Raw genomic sequence first — 16,212 nt, 5'->3', positions numbered from 1 at the left:
GGGTCACATCTATTAGAGTGGTTATAAACTCTTTCTGGTATTCTTTCTGTCTGTAATTAAAGCAATAAATTACCTGCTGATGGTGGCAGGGTGTTAATAGTGGCTTTGTGGAGCCAATAACATGCAGGTGCTGATGTCTTATGGACATTTGTTTTAATACACATTTTGACATGATTTTACGTGTAGTTTATCTTTAAACGTGACGTAGTTTACATGGACTTAAAATAAGCTATAGGAATGAATATACACATTTTTTTAAATATTCTTTCACTTTGATGAACTAAACTCTGTATGGATAGTATTTTAAAGGAAAACAATTGTCATTGTGATTATGAGTGCAGGAAAGAAAATGGGGAAATAATTATGAGCTGGAATCGATCATTCTAAAGTAGAATAATGAGTGTTAATGTTGGAATAAAAGAAAATCTTCAAAATAGTTCTTGACATTAAAATATCATTAACGTTAACACCAAAAGCAGATATTCTTGATTCATAACTGCCGTCTCTCAGTAAAGCAGTGCTACATACATTGTGTAATACGTATGCATGTTTGTGCTGAATAGAGTTAATAATTAGTGACTATTAAGAAGTAATTATTCCATGTTCCTGCAGGTATCTGTCTCTCTCTAAGACCAAAGCTACACTACACTCATGGAAGCTAAATGTCAGGCCAGTGTGGAGTGAAGCAACCGTTTGACTTAATGGAAATCTTGACCCCTCAGTCTGGACCTCTAGTCCGCTCCATAAAACCTTCCCATGATACCACATGTGCGCGCACACACACACACAGCCGTGATCCCGTTTTCATCATCGCGTCTCTGTCTTCTATAGTTACTATGGCTACGAATGGCCCTGATTTCAACCGTAACGAAACCTCACAGAGATCCAAGACCGAAAAAGCATCATGATAACCAACGACTGTATATTTCAGAGACAGACGGCTTTGTTCTTCTTTCCAGTGCAGTGATTTCAAGTTTAGAGTAACACGAGAAAATCTGAAAATATGGAAATTACGCTGGATGGCTGGCTGGATGATTTACTCCAAGTTGGTGCAAAATGAGTCTTTCAATAGAAGGTCTAAATGAGATGTCATCATTCTCTCAATCTCAAATAAGTTGTGAAACGAGGGTCAAATCTAAAGCAAAAACAAATGTGATGATAATGCTCCCCTTTCCTTGAAGGGATTATATGTTTACATTATGATTTGGACAGTCCATTTTCAGCTCTTCATTATGTGTCAAGGCTCCATTTAGGCAATCAAAACAACTTTGGTTCAAGGTGTTATTACGGTTAGGGACCTTAGACCACTTAAACAATTTGGCTGAGGTTAGAGTTTAGGGTCAGCACAAATCTGTGAAGAAAACAAGCAACTTGACTCACAAGAAGGTGACTGACAGACTGCCTTCTCGATGCCAAACTGCTATTTTCAGCAAGATCTCACCATTTTTCCTCGGTGATTGTTCAGCTTATTTTTCTCTTTCTTTCTCACTTCATCAAATAAAAGCAGTTTGCTGCAGGGAAATTGTATTACCACTGAGAATTCAAATGGAAGATTTAGAAACACGAATTTAGCAACAGTACAAATCTAAGTGAAAACACTTGTTGCTCATGAGAATCTGGACACCCTGAGCATGGGTTCATGATGTTTGATCAACAGACGATGAAAGCACAGCACAACAATGATGCCTATCTCAATCACAAGCTACACACCAATTATTCAGGTTTTGTAAATGCAAGTAAAAGAGTTCCTGTGAGAAAATACTTTAAAGAGATCCTCCCCTCCATCACCATCATCTGGATACAATTGTGTCATTACAGCTGCGACTCCTGTCTGCGAGTGAGGGGCAGTTAAACACCCTGATGATAAGGCTTCAAAATGAACTTTTATTTTCTCAATCCATTCCTCGCTTGACTCCCTCTCGGTCTTCCAATGTATCCAGTCTCAGGCGCCACACAAGAAGCTGGGGAATAAAGGAAATAAGGTCGCTCCCGTCGCGGCAAGTGGGACCTCATTTGACTTTTGACCTCAATTTGTGACCGGTTTAAGAATGGTGACTCAACACAGACACACACAAACACTTACCGTAACTCAGTGCTCTTGTTCCCGTAACATTTACAAATAAGTGAGACGGCTTGCAACTGTGTATAGCTGCTATGGAAACGCTGGAAGTCATAGAGCAGCTGCAGAGCTTTTACTGGAAAGACGAGTGAAAAAGCTAGATTGGTTTGTGTAAAATCACCTGGTTTTGAAAAGAAAGCATGATCTTCTCTAGAGTGCAGATTTTGAAAATATGTTACAGTATACCAGCCTCTTTGCACCAAAATGCCTGTAATTTCAGTGTAAATTTCAGTCTTTTTCCTGTAAAAAAAGAGAGAGGGTGTCCTCTATTCTTACCAGATTCTCAGCAGAGAAAATGGCTCAATTAACATAACTGTAGAGATTTTCTCTTTTTCCTTCAGCATGTTATGACTGTGTGCTGAAAGTGTTGCTGTCATGCAAATGTGTGTGTGACAATGCGGCCACGCACACACGTGTGTGTGTGTGTGTGTGTGTGTGTGTCATTTAACAAATAATTTTCTCTTGATCCTCAAAAGTGACAACCACTCATTCACCTGATCTTTGAGTCGACCTCACCCTATTATTTGGCTGCAGCACATGGCCTTCCCCCTCAAAGCGGGTCAGCACTAACTTCTTCATCTAACGACTCCCAAGTCATTACTTAGTCTGCCCCGAAAATCAAAGACTTCATCCCACATGTAGAGCAATTCATGGCCATTTTAGACATCTTAACGGTCAGAGAGATTTATACTGGCTACACAGTATAAATAGAGTTAATTTTAATGAAAAAAAGGCAATGTCTGGTCAGTCAGTCTGTTTAGCAAACACATGAAGCAGAAGATTTGTGTTTTTCAGTCTGGCACCTATATTTGGGAAACAGTCTCATCCTGGGACACAGGCCTTTTGAATCAAACGGTTCATGTGGTGACCCACCAGACACATGTTTGTGACTCATTCTGGGTCTTGGGTAATGGCTTAACATCCAGTGGGGTAGCTGCTTGTTCTTAGTCTTTTCATCAACATTATTTAAAGTATATTTAATCTTTAGATTTAAGGAAATCTAAGAATATTATTCTCTAACAGTTGTCTTCCCTGCGTGATTCAATGTATGTGGTGGTGGGGAACGCTCCAAAAGTAGTGAATGCAGTTTAGGGTGTAGTGTTGTGAACACAGCAATAAGGCTGGCTCCTCCCCCAACCAATTCCATAATCGGGGACCTCTTACAAAATGCACCTGTTGCCATAGCCTCATTGTTTTTGGCCGCTGTCCTCTGTGGTGGATGTTATATTGTGGCGTTGTGGGTTCCCTCTCATTCTCCCCTTAAAGCCCCGCCGCATTCGTATTCATGCAACAGACCTCTGACTTTTTCATTTAGATGACTGTAGGGTTCTCGATGAAATAGCCCAATGGATTAATTGGATCTTGTAAGAAATAAATACTTCAATTAATTAATCATATGTATTAATTTGAAAACTTTCAAATTCAAGCTTCATACTTGCAGGTTTCGTAAAACCATGTGAACATTACATGAGAAATGCTTTAGTTCTCCCTTCCCGTCCTCAATAGCGGCCACTGCTACTGATTAGCCACATCCTGATGCCTGTGTGCGAGTGTGTGCGATCAGTTCTGGTGTGGGATGACAAGATGACTGCTTTGATCACACCATCACCTCCCATGAGCAGACACAGCTGGTCACGATGCTGTGTGAGTGTATTTGTGTGTGTGTATGTACTGTATATGTGCGCTGTATTGTGCATGCTCCACTTGAATGGAAGTCCAATACACAGCGTGGACATATGTGACAACGGCTGGGTTCTACAAAAGAGGGGGGATGCTCGTCCCATTGAGCCTTTACAATGTCATGCTTTTCAAACGCTGGAACGGTAAAATTGAGGTTAGGTTACAAAGTGTTATTCAACACAACCTTTTTAAACCGTTGAGGAGCATTGATGCTTTTTGTTATTTTTTATAAACCACAAAAGCCTCGAAACAAAGCATATTTCAAGCAACTCATTATTAACTTGTACCTCTCGGCATTAATGTTGACTTGAGATATTACAAAAAATAGTGTAAATGAGCTGTTTTGTTCGTCTTCTTAAATGTTTTAATATTTCTGTATGGTCCGCTTGCATTTTGCCCAAGTGATTCAGCTTTTACTAAACCACACATTGTTTCACCACCGATCTCACTGTACCATGATTCAAAGGTCTCTGTTGCATTGTAAACACTGTCCTCAATGCAGCGTTATGCTGTTGGAATGTGGAGTACACAGTTATGAACAGACAGAACAGTACAGACACACCACTGTGGCTTCGATGCCGTGATGTTGTGCTTTAATACTGTCATCTAGAACCTATACAGGATAAACCGTTCGTTCAGTCCCTCTCCAATTAATGAATCTTGTCTATATCTATGACCACAAATCTGACTTCATCCGTCTTGTTTTTCAATGGGTTGCGTGCAAATCGGGGGGCGGGCCTCCTCCAAGACCAGCGAGTGGTGGAATACACACCCGAAGCTGTTTGTTAACAGCTACACATTCTGCAAGAGGGACTACGTTTGCAGTTTGTTTCCAACCTCATGCTTCTGCATTTTTGGGCCCATTGAGAACGCGCACCAAAGTCCACCTCAAGCCAGTTGAGAGCATTTATGTCCTGTGGCCGAGCCGTATTACTTCCTGTTGGCTCCCCACACACAAAAAGTAATCTAATCACATGGTTCTAATACTTTCCAAATGTTGACGGATCAAATAAAGAATACAGAGTCGTTTTAGTGTGTTTGTTCCACTCAGACACATTAAACATGCTTGTTGGGCCAGTGTGTCACGTGCTGCTGTTGGAAGACCAATTGTTCATCACATGGATGCATTACATGGAGACGAGAAAGACAAACGTTTTCCTCACATGCCCTCAGTAATGCTGCTCCTTCAGAAAATAGCCATATCTATGAGAAAGTTACATATTGATATTACTATATTTCACTTTGTGGAACCAGTAAGCAGTTCTCACAGTTCAGCCATGATGAGAATTGTAGGCCTCTGTTAAAAACCTTTTGCTGCCACTGCCAACCCATGGCGATGGAGAACATATGACAGATATTACCCCTCTTTCTTGATATAGACCTAATTCTGCCCAAAGCTTTTCCTGACAAGTAAAAATGCAGAGACACACACACAGAAAGAGAGAGAGAGAGAGATGGGAGGAGGAAATGCATTCGAAGATGGAGTAATAAATGCATGTTTCTGAGAATGACATATTCGCCAAAGACAGCAAACAGGAAGATAACAGAAGGAGTCATCAGAGAAGGGGAGAGAGATGGACAGAGTGAGTCTGGAACTGAGCGCTATAAAGAAGGAACCCACAGAGAAAACCTCTGTGGCCAAAGCATCCATCATCCTCATGTTACTGCGATGGGAAGAGATTGCTGACCTCACCAGCAGATGTGGAGCCTGCTGGCTGGGCTGGGTTTGCCAGGGATGAGTTGGACTGATGAATTTACATGGGTTGTCCCATCCAAGTTTTTCAATGGCCATTTAGCTGGCATGCTTATAATTGAATGGGCATCTTGCTAGTCCACATTTCTGGTCATTTGGCCTAAATATGTATGAAGAACTGAACAGTCACCGAGTACACTCAGCACAAGGGAAATAAAGGAATATTTTTTAGGGGGGTTTAGAAAAGCTAATACAGCTGGGTCTGAACATACCAACTTGATGTTTTTGATATTTAAACTTATTCTCAGTGATTTAGTAGCCTAGACCTAACTATATGGCTTGCAGGAAGCAAAACCGAGTCACATCAAAATATTTGTATATATATACGTAGCCCTTTGTCAGAGATCACACATTTTCCTCAAGGTACTTCACAATCTGAATAACATACAACGCACTCCATTCCTCCATTCCAAAGGCAAAGACCCACAGACGGTGGTGTGATGCAATATACGACAGCATTAATTTTTTAAGGGACGCAAGTTAATCGTTCCGCAAGGCATTGTGGGATTCCAGGCGACGCAGGACTAAGCACTAACGCTGAAACATCATTTGCATAAAGTTGAATATTTTTAACTTTATATATGGATCCAGGAGGACGTAGAGCAACTTCCAGGTGCCGGCAAAGATATAGTACCTAAACCACACAACCTCAACTCCACCATGGAGACCTGAAAGAGGACACACTACACAAACACACAAGAGGCTAAACACAGACAAGAGAAAATAAACGTACCTAGGGAGAGAGAGACAAGAGGCCAAATCTCACGAAGGACAAAGATCGGGATCCAAAACATCTGGAATGAGAAACCAACAGCCAGGGGAACGTCAGTCCTTTGCCTTGTACTACAAATCTCTATGTGACAACTGGCCTATATCAGTGTGTATGTAATGTATATTGCTCTGTACTAGAGGATGTAAGGCTGATTTACAGGATGGGATAAAGCCTGCACAACGACGAGCAAGTTATGGCAACTTCTCTTGAGAACTGCTGAAAGTACCACAATGAAGAAAATAACACTTGGCCCCCAATGGCCCAGTGTACATGAAGACTTGGTCCCATGTTGGTGTGTTTATAGGTCTTTACATGTCATGCCATATCAACATGATTGGATCTGGACTGAGCTCTCCAGGATTTCTTTCAGTCATCACATTTCTTCTTCTCATTAGCTCTCATTTCTCCACCTTCCCTACTCATGCTATTGCTACTACTTTGTTTTGTCTTCAAGCCACCTTGCGCTCTCTCCCCACTGCCTTTACTTCTCTTTATCACCAACCATCGTTTGATCCCATGAAGCGCTCTCTGTCACTTCTCCACTGGAAAGTCCCCTGAGTTTAGCAGTGGCACCAGGAGCTGCAGCAGCAGTGTTTGGGGCACACTGGTGAGGGGAAGGCACGCCACTGGCAGCTGGCCTACCACATTAGAGGACTTTGGTGTATGCATGTGTGCATGCACGCGTGTGCGTGTGTGCGCTTGCGTGCATGTGAGTGCATGCGTGTGTGTGTGTGTGTACAATAATAAGAGCCCTGCTGCCTGTCAGCCACAAGGCAGCAGCTGCTCAGGCCCACAGATTAGAGGCTTGCACTGCACTGGATGCCCTTAGTGAGTGGTTAGATGGATGGATGGATGGATGAATGAACGGATGGATGGATGGATGGATCGTGGTGAGAGGTTGGGAACTGACCGTTCACTAAGACCCTCTTAGTTACAGTTACTACACCTGACAAGTCAGATGAAGTAAATATAATTGCTCACTATTAACAGATGATATGTGATGATAAAGTTTTGACAGAATGTTTGACGCTTGGACTCTACAGGGAGATTTGTAATCGAGGGGCATAGCAGAAGCAAGATAAATCCCCCCGTGGAGTCCAGACACTGGTGGTGGTGTTGGCTGATGAGGCGGATAGAATGATGAGCGGATGAAGCTGATGGATCTGCAAAGACTGGGTGGAGATGGGGAAGTGTAGGGGCGCGTAACAGCAGCATGAACCTACTGAAGGTAGAGAGACAATCATCTTTAAAAGCGATAGCAGCAAGATGATAGGCTAACGATGCAATTGTTTCGTTGGATAGAGGAGACCAGCTGATCTAAACAGCTGATTTCATGATTGACAGCCCCGAGCAATGATAGCAAGGAAATTATGAGCGAGAATGCGTGAGGAGTGAATGGCAGATGTATGAGAAATAAACTACAAGCCTAAGCATGCAAGATTATATTCTTCCTGATTGAACTTACGCTAGAGCTTTATTTGTCTAAATCACTGTCCTCTGACCATCAAACTAACTTCAAACATTCAAAAACTTTGAAATGAAACTGGGGTGCACAGTTGACTTGAAAAACTCACGTAAACCATAAAAATTATGTTTTACTAACTTCACATGAATGGCTCAGCACAAGTGTAATTCAATAAAGAGTATTATCTACCTTTGCTCCTCATAAAATACTGTAGGAAAAAGGCTCAGAGGCTCATTTGGTGTGATGGCTTTTCCACACAAATGTTCTCTAAATTTGGTTTATTGCTTAATATTAACATGATATGGCTTGATGAAGTACAATCATCATTAGGGCTTGTCATCCACAAAGATCTTTCTTTCTAAAAAGCATATTTTTTCCACCCAATAGTTAAAACTTCAATTGTATAACAACTATTTAAGCTGCCCCACTGCAGTGGCGTTTTCATGTATTCAAACTGAATTCAATTAGTTTGACAGCTGTACAAGGACCTCTTTAGAAGACTAGGTGACTGCCGCCTATCCCACCTGTGCATAAAATCTATTTTAGGGTGGAATTCCCCTTTAGGCGGGAGCTATCTGTCATGTGCCAGTGAGGTATCCCCCCCCTGATCCTCTGTTGTGGTTTCTCTGGGTGAGATGAAGGCTATTGCTGTGACACTGGGAGGTAGGCGAACTCTTAAATGCTCCCTCTCTGTGTCTGATCTCTTTGTTCCCTATACATACTGGCATGCAAGAGTGAAAATGCACACACACACCAATGAAAAAAATCCAAGTACCTGCAGGCGCGCACACACACACACACACAAACACACACACGCAGTTAGTTGATCCCTGTAAGAGTATACCCTTTATGTCACAACCCCAATAAAAGTACAGCCCTCCAGATGTCTGGTGTGTGTATCATTGTATTGGGCAGATCACGTAAGATGAATGCCCACTCGCTACATCAGAAAGAATTCTCAATTCCCTTTGACACACACGTCATCCAGAAGGTGTGATCGTGTCAGTGGTAGAGAGGTGGTGAGACACCAGTGGCTGCCTCATACAAAAAGGAATGCTGTGCATGAGACATCTGGTGCAGGTAAGGATGTTAAATGGTCAAATATTATGTCATCATGTTCAGGTGCTGGTGATGAAGAAGGGGATGTTTGTACACCTCATGTTTCACACAATGAAACATATTGTCTCATTCTCTTTGACACACAAGCACAATACATTTTGTGGATCGTTTTGCACGTGACATTTCAGTAATAATGTAAATATAATGTAAATATAATATGGTGACCCAAGAAAATGTAATAGAAGAACAAATTTGCTTGAGACAGCCTGTCGCATGGATTACAAAGAGATCACAAACAATATTTCACACATCTTTAAATACAAAAAACATGCTAAACAACGATTGTGAACGCAGTTAACAGTATACAGATGTGTAGCGCTGTCATTTAGAGTATGCTAGCATGCTGACGTGAGCGTCCACCTCGAAGCACCTCTGCCCATAAGTACAGTCTCAGAGAGTCTGGCTGTTATGCTGGTATACAATTAACCCTGCAGCTATAATGGCATTTAAAGTGGGCAATAACAATTGGAGGCAATAGAAATTTTCCTTCTTAACATTTATGCTACACAGCACCCACTTTGTGAAGGCCTTGTGTCCTCATTTTCAAAATGCTTTGTCTTTCCTGTCTAACATTTACCGAATTTTAATTATCAGAAAAAGCATAATTGTGGCATGGGCCAAAGGCCAAAAGTATGTCGACAATAAAGACCATCATTAATAACCAACCTAATGAAAACAAAGACTTTAGGATGTCTCTGTCTACTTTTGGCTCAGGTCTCATCTATTGAGAGGTCCCTGGTCTGAAGGAATACATACTTTGAAAATATTCTATGTGTGTGTAAGTGCACATATACGGTACATGTGCACTTACACACCAGCCTTCAGCGAGGGGCAGGTTTGAACACTGCGGTAGCAGTGAAGCCTTGGCACTCCCCATCGGACATGTTTAAATCTGTCCTCATCACTGATTCTCCACTTAATCTGCACCTCATTGCTTCTGTCTGTCACATCAAAAAGTGAAAGGAGGAGCGGCAGAAATAAATGTTGCATTCTGTGTGCCCTTCTGCAATTTGTTTCTTTATGTCAATTCAGTACTAGAGGCCAATAGAGGTCACATTTGCGTTAAACTGGGAGAAAAAGGAACAGCATCTGCAGGGTTAAGTGGTGGTGGGAGTGGAGGTGAGGGTGATGATGGCACGGTGGCGGAGGGTGGAGGTTGGGGTGGTGTTGACATGAAATAGGAGTTGTAAGCTCCAGTCACACCTGTATGAAACAGAAGGTGAAAGTTTTAGTCGACATTCCTCACACTCTTCCCTTTAGTTAAACACATGGAATGTACTGTATATGCTTCATGTGTGCAAAAGAGTTAGAAACTGTGTGTGTGTGTGTGTGTGTGTGTTTAAGAGGTAACAGTTGGAGGCACAGACATGTAGGCTACACTGTAGGCAAAATATCATGTCTGTTTCTGTTGCAAAGCGAAGTGGTACCAAAAGGGAGTTTAATTGGAAAATTGGAAAGCTATTGTGAGAGACAGAGATGTGCACTTAGACGTCAATTATTTTAATTTCTATACAGTCTATACAGTTCTGTATAAGTAGAACCAGTGTCAGTAAGGAAGGCCAGGTGATCCAGCATGTTCCCCGCATATCTGCCCACGTTGTACCACAGTCTGCAAACAAGGTTGCCCTGCGGGATCATGGAAGAGAAATATGAGGGATGCACAGGAGGGATCGGAGGAGGGAAGAATGTAAGAAATGAAGGGTGAACTCAGCCCGGCAGGTCTGTGCAGAGACCGCATGTGCAGTTAACTTCATGTAAGGTACTAAAAATGGCCTCAGGACAAATCTCTCTGCCTCGGCATAAATAACTTGCTACTGATGAACCTACATGGCATCAACCCTCACACCCAAACTTTGACACTGTCTTCATCCGTGGCCAAGAATCAGTCTGTACTTGTGTTTCTCCCAACGATCTTGATAGCTTGGTCTCTAATTAACACAGTTCATCAAAAGATGTATTTGTACCATCGACTCTGGTCTCATTGTTACCTGGAAATAAATGTTCCTTTTATGGGGCAGTTTGGGTCAAATCAAAGTGGAAGGGGACACACAGCTAATACATTACAATGGCTTCGTCCATTTTTTGGACTCCATTATTAACTTTGAGGTCACAACCGTGAAGATGGCTTGATTTTGGTCATTGCACGATTTTAACCAGTAGCGTTACTGGACACACATTCTCACCCCCCAATGCGTCACATACCTCCAAAGACATAAAATGTTAAAGGTTAGACGGACACACCAAGAAAATGTTTGGAATTCCTGTGCTGTGTTGAATCTCCAGTAGAAGTGCATCACAGGCCGGACCACCAACAGTACCACTGAGTAACTGAGTTCATGACAGTCCTTTGATGCACAACAGGTCAAAGCAGAATATCTAAGGAATTGAAAGACTACAAATGAGAAATTACTCACAAATGAAGTCGTTTGGCTAACCACTAGGTTTCAGATCTGTCTATAGAACCACACACACACCCTTTCTCTGAGGCTTAAAGTCTGGTTTGGTAGAAGACCATGGGTCAATAAAGAAGATGGTAGGAGGTGGAAAGGAGAAGGGCCGAAAAAAAACAAGCTTCTAACAAGTTTAAGATTAAAGGGTACCACTTCTTGTCCCTCGTTGCGTTATTAATGCCGGAATTAGGAACTATAATTGTCTCTGATGTTTTTAATGCTTGGTTGATGATGCAGCATTTTAAGTTTGGGGCAGTTAACTGATCAAAGCATGACATCAGCCGGGGTCGTAAAGGGCAGGGCTGAGGTCCATACAGTACAACTACTATAAGATCTTAAAATTAAAAATAAAGAGAAAATCAGGGAAACATTGTCCATCAACTTTGATGATGTTGAAGCACCAAGCATCATTCATGTAAACACAGAGTCCGCCTCCTCTTTCTGCGACCGGACATCAGCTTGAAGCAGACTGTGTGGTGGAAAAGTCTTCGATCCTAAAGTTGTGCATAGCTTCCATCCCGGCCCTCCTCCCTCTCCACCTGGTGGCATTTGGTGGCCGTCTGGCAGGTCTGGCTAGGTGGTCCGCCGTGGGCGGTAATCGTCTCAAGGTCCGCCCCCATATGAATTAATCCAATCCCCACCCTTCCTTCTCTGATGTTGATGAGTGTATTCAGTCATATGCCCCAAGTGATCCAGTAATACAAATTTCTGGAGGAAGTGGCACGTGCAAAGATAGCGTGACTTGTTTTCAGAATGGCCACACTTGTTAGACTAAGACTTTGAAGTTCAAAAATACAAGAATTTTGCTGTTACTGCCAAAGTACTCTATTTGTACTGTATGAGTATGCAGTTGTAACGATCAACAAGAACACTACCCATATTGTCTAGCTGTCAGCAGCGTAGGTGGATCGTGGGCGTCTTGGCCTGCTGAGTCACAATTCTAAAACATCCAAGATTCCTGATGGACAAAGCATGAATAGTATGAGATTAATGCAGGCATGTCAATTCAGCATTTTCTTATACAATATGAAAGAAAGAAAAAACGCTGCAGGTACATAAAAAAAAGATGGAAAGATGTTGATGAGGACTTCCGTGATAGCTATAATACTTTAAATGTCGTGGATGTGAAAGAGTTTTCAGCAATTCAAGAAAATGCATGACAGATGAGGAAAGAATGCAGACACAAAAGACCAAACATTAATGGCATATTAAGTACATTTCTTTGTCTGGGGCCACAGCCACGATTTCAGCGATCCTCAGGTGTGTTTTTTTTATTCAGCTCAGCCCAGTCTCCTGTGAAAAACACTTATTTGAATTTGCATTCAAAGGTTCGATGAAAAGGTTTGTCAGATATGTAGCTACAGCCAGCAGCTAGTTGGCTTATCTTCAAATAAAGTGTGAAACAGGGAGAAAAGGTTAGCCAAGCTCTTTTCCAGCACCTCTAAAGCTTGCTTATTACGTTTTTTTAATTTGTTTAAAATTGTAAAAATGAAAATTTTCATGAAAAAAACAAAAAAACACCTGACCAAGAAACGTCAATTCTATAATAATATAGAATAATATAGAATCAAGATTCTGCTAAAATCTTCAGGATAATGTTTTCATCCATCAACAACCTCAACAATGAATGTTTTGAAAAAACTAAAAATTCGGTTGTAGATGCCGTCAGGTAAGGATTTTAGTTATATTCAAGCCAGTGAATGCCGCCCTACCACCGCAACACCACTGGGTGCCTCAAACACTATCAGCCCATGTCATGCATATTTGTATGACATAAATACTGTAATTATGTGTATTCACTTACATTTGGTCATGCACTTGTAAAAAAGGATTGCCGTTGGGAATCCTTCACGGGAAATGTCTTTACGAGCTGGATCACTATTTGCAATTGTTTTAAACTGCAGAGAAATGATTATTACTGAGTCATGCAGTTTTCAATACGCACCTGAAATAGGCCTTTCTCAATCTGCATTCTTGTCTGTACTTTTGCTCTCACGCACATATGAAACATTACCAGACAAGTACTGTCCTGATTCGAAGTTCGCATTTAGCCAAGCATGGCCCAAATACCTGCAAACATATTGCTATTTTCTACTTGGTTGAGCTCCAAGTTTCAACCAGTTCTAGGGGAATCAGTAAAGCTAAAGGTTCCTCCTGGGGAAAACCACTGGACCAGAGGGGTTGGCCTTCTTCCATATATAGCCATATATAGCCCTTGTGAGGAAATGTTTGACCCTCGCTGATCAATATTTTAGGAAATTGCTCCTCGTGTCACTCCACATCTCCCAAGCTGACGAGGACGGGATTGCAGTATGTGTGTGTGTGTGTGAGGCTTGAGTTAAAGTGAATGCGTCAGCAGGCCCATAGCATTCCTCCCCACCATCTCATTCCCTTTCAGGCTTCAAGAAAGTGGAACTCAAATCCAGTAGAGCAAGTGTCAGTTTAGGTCGAGCGGAACATGTTGCAAATGGTGTTAAAAGCATGTACTCGTTGGCCTCCGTTCTCAATAATGAATGAGAGAAGAATCACAAAAAATGATCCCTGTTTCCTCTTCGGTCCTTCCCTGGTGGAAGAGGGCATGAATTAGTAAAACAGATCAAACTGCAGTGTTAGCGCAGATCAAGCATTTGTAAAGAAGCTGAAAGGACTATATACAAGACAGGTCCTATGAGATAATGTGGATGTGCTTGCATGTTCCCTGTTCCTGTCACATTGAATTTGAATTTGGAATGGAGCAATTCTACAAGGTATAAGATTGATAAATTAATTATCAAAACACAAAACCTATCTTTAGACAGAAATGCCTTGGAAAAGAGTTTTAAAAAGCTGTTTTAATGAAGTTTAAACTGAAAAACCTGCAACCAGAAAAAGAAAACAGCAGTTTTCTGGAGAATGTACATTGATAAAATGCTGAACAAATCAATAGCAGATAACTTCAAACTGATTTAATCTCAGAGGGTTGGTCTGCTTCAGCTAATTGGATTAAACTATCCACTTGGCCATGTATGGTGATGTGGTATGTCTAAAACGTGCATTTCAAGCAGTCCGTACTGGAATTGGAGTAGCTGGTCATGAGCAATCTATTAAGAGTAAGCCATGCAACAGAAAAAAAGCACTTGCTAACATTACTTTGCTACAAGACCCATTATAAATATAACTCGTGTTCTTGAAAACACTTGATGATTGACAAACTGACAACTTTATGGACAAATGAAGGGCCCTACTAACAGCCAAATCACTCACCATGTGCACGATGATCTTGCCGTCAGAGCAAAAAAAGGCAGATATTTGTAGCTAAGCGTAGATAATAAAGTTAGATGTCCCAATCCAGCGCAGAACATCCACAGCGCTTTAATAAACACCAATGTAACGTAATCAATGGTCAGCTGACTATTTGGACAAGCCGTTTGATCAGAGGCCTTTGGCACAGCATCTGTGGATAACTGTTATTTTGCAGAATTCAATGTGTCTTTCTCCTGGGTTTACTTGCAGGGACTGGTCCCTTACATTTGTTTTTTCAATCCACCCTTGAGGGAAAACGCAAAGAGAACATTTATTCCCAATCAAGCTTGTAGCAACTAGCTGCCTTTCTGTCTCCATGTCTTCAGCGTCCTGCACGTCTTGTTTTCCACCTTGAAGCTTCTTGCATTACCGTCTCTGCACCTTATTGCTCACTTACTTTTTTGTTGGTTTCTGCACATTTTGGTTAACCTGGATTTAGGTGACCAGTGTAACAGTTTAGGGTCTCAAAGTTTAAACCTCAAGAAGTACCAGATCAGTTGAGTATCACACACACTCAAACAAATGCACACATGCCAACAAATGAGGTGCAAACACTTGCATTCACAAATGCTCATACACAAACATGCCACAGGTATGCTCCCTCATGCTATCTCTTGCACACATACTTTACACGTATATGCACAGCTGTTACAAAAACACTGATTACAGCTTGCACGCTGTGGTCTTGTTACTTGTAGGAATATGCAAAACGTATGCATTTGATGAGTTTGTTTACTGGGAGGTTAACTGAGGGATTGAAATGTTCTTTACCAGTCATCTCAGAAAACAACAACATCAATTAAACAATTAAGGTTAAGATGAATGAATATACCTGTTGACAGTTTGGCAACCTTTTATTTTCAGAACTGAGAGAAACTGGTGTATTTTCCCTTAGAAAAACATTGATTTATAAGTTAATGGTTTACAAGCCATTTCGCTCTGCACAGTAAAGACACACATGTCACTACATGTTACATGCGTGTCCATTTAGGCATCATTGCAAAACAACTGACCATGTCCTTGAAAACATTTAAGAATGTCTTACAGGTGATGCAGACCTGCTAGTTCTTGCAAAGGGCTCATAACATAATAAATCTCCTTCAGCAGCGTAATGATGTTTCAGCTCAAATCTGCAGTCCCTTTGGGACCTGCGCTCTATCAAAATAACAGCCACTGTTCAAATAAACTCAACACACAAGTCCAGGCCTGGTGTGTCTTCACAGGCAAGAGCTATTCTCATGAAGATTAACGTTTTCTTTTTTTCTTCTTTTGAGTGATCTGATATTAAACAAGTATTTATCAAGGATTGCGATATCTGTTCAGGTTCTGAATAGCCGCATGGTCATTTGGCATGTCTTTCTTTCTACGCAAGAGGAAATCATTAAATTAGAAAGAAAAGAGAAGTCTTGATTGATTTCTGCACCATTTCTTATAAAACACAATAGAGAGGATCAGCTGAACTTTGGTTTGGCAGCCATTGACGCCTACCGGTGGAAGAACCCAGCAGGGATATAGCAGGTTTCTCAACTTTGGCATCAGGTCATTGTCAACACATAATAGGATCATGCATAC

This window comes from Melanostigma gelatinosum, assembly GCF_949748355.1.
Source record: "Melanostigma gelatinosum genome assembly, chromosome: 10".
NCBI lineage: Eukaryota > Metazoa > Chordata > Actinopteri > Perciformes > Zoarcidae > Melanostigma > Melanostigma gelatinosum.
The sequence above is the reverse complement of the archived record's forward strand: the minus strand, read 5'-3'. Positions refer to the sequence as shown.